The sequence below is a fragment of the Aulostomus chinensis genome, chromosome 13 (genome assembly GCF_037954235.1).
Source record: "Aulostomus chinensis isolate RoL2024-O1b breed Wild chromosome 13, RoL_Achi_v1.0, whole genome shotgun sequence".
In the NCBI taxonomy this organism is placed as follows: Eukaryota; Metazoa; Chordata; class Actinopteri; order Syngnathiformes; family Aulostomidae; genus Aulostomus; species Aulostomus chinensis.
Window position 1 is genome coordinate 5,514,145 of NC_141332.1, and position 5,430 is coordinate 5,519,574.

Sequence of the window (5,430 nt, forward strand, 5' to 3'; positions counted from 1 at the left end):
TTGACAGCGCCACCTGGGATTTTCACCCTCAGATTCACACACGTTTGAACGTGAATCACAACATATGCACTGTAAACCAGGAGTTTCCCACCACACAGCCACAGTCCTCTGATAGCCAGACTCAAAATGATAGCATTTAATCTTTTGGATGATAAAATGAGAGAAAATTTAATCACAGGATAAAATATACGCTAAAAAATAAAGTAACCCTTGCTAGAGATACAAACAGGAAGAGGAGAGGGAGAAATCATGGTTTAAAAGGGGCTCAAGAACAGATCAGCAGGGTTCAACTCTAGAAAACAGAGACATCGTGGATCTGTGGCCTTGAGCTCTCACACCTGATCACACTCGCACCACGCCAAAGGCCACACCAGCTACGCAACACAAAAGCAACTTCTCTGCTAGGAGCGCCGGTCCAGTGACTCACGCGGGAGGGGAGTATTCTCCTCTGCTGACGTTACCGATGAGGCTTGCGAAAACCTGATCTAACACATTCAAAACCAACTTTAAACTGATGATAAAATCAGAGGAAAACAAAGAAATGCTAACACAAGTGTGAAGAAGTCTATCAAAAGGACTCAAGGAATTTCATGATGGTTGCCATGCTTGCTGCTGGTCAGCTCAGGCAGTCGCCAAATGAAAAGTGGTCTGCTGTTAAGCAGTGTGCCGCCCCCCCCCCCCACCTTGTTGGGAGCTAGGTGCTGTTACCCCCCCCCCCCCCCCAAGAAGTTGCTTGGCACAATATCTCTCATAATCAGAACCTGAAGCTCTGCTCCTCCCCAGGAGGCACGACACACCCCCACCTGAACATGCAGCTGGACTGCACCTGCCATGCTAGCAAAGTTAGCTTCCATAATCAGCTAGTGCTAACAGCAATAGCGCTAGCTGGCAGCTCTGGTTTGCTACTTATCATTTAGAGTGCAATTGGGGAAAAGTAATTACCAGCCGAGCCTTTAAATAAAACCTAAATCAGATTTTGGTTTTTTTGATGATGCAAAGGATTAAAGTCCTGGCTTCAAGTTCATGAACTGAGAACTCACTACTGAAGGGTTACAGCGCTACAATCACACACAAAAACAGCTTCACAGCTATTAAATCCAACTTGTTTTTAGCAAGTCATCACCCCCTGCTGGTAGTTTAAGAGAAATCAAATGTAAGGCTCAAGAACTTGTCAGAGCTGGAGGCTACGTCCATTTCTTTTAATCAGCCCGTGATCCTAATCAAGCATAATGGTCTGCTTCTGTGACGCCTTTAGATGTCACTTAGTGGAATAATATATTTATTGCAGGGTTAACATCTAACTGACTGCTCCAGGCATTTTAAATGAATAATTAGCAATGTGTATGATGTAAGGTTGCTCTGTAAAGGAAATAAAGAAAAACTATTCACCACTGAACAGTGGCAAGAATATCCATTCTTGTTGGTCTTCAAACAAAACTTCCAAACGTTGTACATAGCGAGATGAACCACTGCAGAGACACTGGAGCCAGCAGGGAACCTCAACGTGACTGGTCCGTGTTAAGACCAAACCCCTCCCGGCCAGCAGAGGTGCTAGCAGGCTATATCGATGTTCACCAGACAGTCAGAACTCACATCCCCCATCAACAGTCACCCCAGGCAGACTGTTGAGCTTGTACACGTCACCAAACTATCCAATCATTCATCCATCCATCCATCCATTTGGAGGGGTGGAGCCTACCCCAGCTGACATTGGGTGAGAGGTGGGGTTCACCCTGGACGGGTCACCAGTCTGTCGCAGGGCCATCAGGAGCAATTAGGGGCTCAGTATCTTGCTCAAGGATACTTGGACATGGTCACCGGGGGAAGTGGGGATTGAACCAGTGACCCTTCAGTTGCTAGACGGGTGCTCTACCTCTGAGCCACGCCGCCCCCCTGTCGCTAAATTATCCTAAAATCAATCCAGGCCAGCAGGAACGTCTGTGCAGTGGTTAAAACATGTCGGCTGTGGAGCACAAACACCACGACAAGCAGCGATTAGTGTGTCAGTCAGTCAGTGAGTTCCTGACACACTCTGTGGCTGCTGGTCCAGGACATAAAAATCAAGGTTGGGTCAGGTGGTCTGATCATGTGGACTTTGTTCAGCAGTGTCTTCAACTGTCATCCCCCTCTGTAACCACGTGGTCAGATAGTTCCGACCAGCTGGTACAGGTGATCAGGGCGTTCTGTCAGGGCCGTGGCGTACTGATGCTCCACCAGAGCAAAGTTTCATCCGCCACTGACCACTTGCCGTCTCGCTAATGCGGTGCTTTAGCTTTGCTCTGTCTCGCTGCTTCCTGTCGGCCATCTCCTCACAGACTGTGACACTAAGCAACACAGACAACATCGTTGTCTTATCAAGACCAGCTCAACCCTCGTGTTTGTGTCCCCTCAGCAGGCTCGCGGTCACGTACACAGCACAGCTTTGTGCTTCGGCGGGAATACTTCTGTTTGAATACATAATGTACACAATGTACGTCTGGATCTTTGAAGATTTGTCAGTTTTACACCCAGTTTCATCAGTTTGTGAAGTGATAGTTACTCCACAATGAGAATTCTAATTGCACGCATGTGCAAACCCACACAGATTGATTATCTGTCTCCTTCGTGTCTGCTGCTCCTGTGCAGAAGAGCTGTCTGGAGCATTTAAGCTGATGGATGTGATTGACTTTATTAATGGGACAACCCCCCCCCCCCAACATCCCTCCACCTCACTGTCTTCTCAATGCCTTCAGTGCATGTTCAGTGTTTTTAGGAAATGCTGATTACACTGGTGTGACCTCATGAAAAGCCAAACAGCACAGCTTCAAAATCAAGCTATTGAAAGACGTCTTATCACGTACAGTACTGATTAGTTTGTGTAGTGCTGTGTTTGTGTGTGCGTATGCGTGTGTGTGTCTGTGTGTGTGCAAGAGAGACATAGAACCTCAACCCACCAAATAACAGACTACGAGCAAAACAATTATAATCAGAGCATCTCTGCGTTTTAGTGAGGAAAAGATCTGCTCTGAAAACACCACAGACAATGAGTTCCTCATCACCACACCCCTCTGTTCATCGCTGAGTCCCATCAAGATAAAGGTGAGAAGAAATGAAATTAAAATAACAGGAAACAGCAAAAACTGAGTTTACCAGCGGTCTGAAATAAAGGTTCACAGCGGTGCATGCGGGCGAGTGAAGCATCAGTTGCTGCTGTCGGTGCTTCCTGTGAGCAACGGGAGCAGCTTCACTGACACCACACCGGACTGCAGTTCTCCACTTTTTTCTCTCATCACATGAAGCTGTGGTCCTCCAGATATTAAAATGTAAAACATTCTGCTCACATCACCGATGGACTCGATGTACTCCAGGACTAACAGGCGGACAAGCAGCCCTGCTCACATGACCTCCTCATGGAGGTAAAAAGAGAAAGAGACCTAATGGAGACACACAATGTACCAAAGAGCAGCGGCACAACGCACTAAATTGACGTCTGTGTTAAAGAGCCTGTTGGAACAGCGGGGCCACCTCATTTAATGCTGATGCTGTTTTGTTGCCTACCACGCCTCTGAACGACGGCTTTGTCTGATGCCAACCCGGGGAGCGAGGAGGCTTTCTTCATCATCATCATCATCATCATCATCATCATCAGGGAGCAAATGATGTCCTCTCTCTCATTGCATAAAATTCCCAAAATGCAGCTGCCCATTTCCCTGAGAACCTGCTTCATTATGGACAAGGAGGGAGAAATTAACACACACACACACACACATGCTAACTCTGGATTAGGAAATTTACTGTCTGTCCTCTGATTGAAATTACAGCAGCAGAAAATATGACGGACACGTCCTCCACGCCTCCTGGACTGATGTTCATTGTGACTTAGAAATTCACTCCACACGTCCTTCTCTATTATATGGTGGCCCTGAGGGGCACAACACAACGACATTTTCCAAAACACAAAAACATTTCAGATTTCAATAACATTCTTGTTTGTGATTGAATGAACTCAAGTGTGGCGACAGTTCAATGATGTCATTTCCTGTTCCTCTGGTGTCCTACTCTCAGCAGCGTCCTTGCGTGAATTTTAAACTGAGTTTGAAAGGATGGAGGAGGATATTGAAATCATAAGGGACTATTTTAGAACCGTTGATAACTAACGAGGGTGGCTAACTGGCCAATCGTTGGCGGCTATTGTCCCGTTCTCTGTTCCACACTCTCATGGGATTAACGCCGACACTTCTAATACAGTTGAAGAAGTTGTTTTTGTTTCTTCAAAGGAAATGTTTTTGTGTTTTGTCAAATGTTTTTGTGTTTTGTCAACTGTTTTTGTGTTTTGTCAAATGTCTTTGTGTTTTGTCAAATGTTTTTGTGTTTTGTCAACTGTTTTTGTGTTTTGTCAAATGTTTTTGTGTTTTGTCAAATGTTTTTGTGTTTTGTCAACTGTTTTTGTGTTTTGTCAAATGTTTTTGTGTTTTGTCAAATGTCTTTGTGTTTTGTCAACTGTTTTTGTGTTTTGTCAACTGTTTTTGTGTTTTGTCAAATGTCTTTGTGTTTTGTCAAATGTCTTTGTGTTTTGTCAACTGTTTTTGTGTTTTGTCAAATGTTTTTGTGTTTTGTCAACTGTTTTTGTGTTTTGTCAAATGTTTTTGTGTTTTGTCAACTGTTTTTGTGTTTTGTCAAATGTCTTTGTGTTTTGTCAACTGTTTTTGTGTTTTGTCAACTGTTTTTGTGTTTTGTCAAATGTTTTTGTGTTTTGTCAACTGTTTTTGTGTTTTGTCAACTGTTTTTGTGTTTTGTCAAATGTTTTTGTGTTTTGTCAACTGTTTTTGTGTTTTGTCCTTCAGGGCCACCATACGCTGGTCGTCCTCACGCTTTGAGCAGGTACACCGTCAGGTAGCAGGAGGCTGAATGTGTACGTATGTGGTTTTTTTTTCAAAAATATGAGCAGTTTTGTCCTCGTGGTTTATATATAAAGTTACCTGTTGAAGTATTTTGTCCTGAGTTGCTGTCAGACTACAGCAGCTGGAGCACCTGCCATATGGAAATTTACATTCAAATGTGGAAACCTTGTTTGACGTGTGTTTTTATAATTTCATTTTATGTCGAGTTCACAGGCCTGCACTGAAAACCTCCCACTGACTTGCCTTCAGTTCTGGGAAGTGAATGATGAGCGAGTGATTTTTCTTTCACTTTGTGCTCTTGTTCAACATAAGCAGTGATTAACAGATCCCAATCAGCCGGTGTAAAATAAGACGCTCTGCTCTTTGTTGCTCCATCTGCTGTGGGGAATCCTGTTATCTGCAATCCACTGATAATGGCTTCTTCTGCACTTCAATCACTCTCCCATCTCAGACTCAACTAACTCAGAGCTCAGGATTAAGCTGAGGGTCTGGTTTCTGTAACGTGGTCCAGGTCTGCGTGCATATTAGCCTTAGTAGAGGAGGAAACATA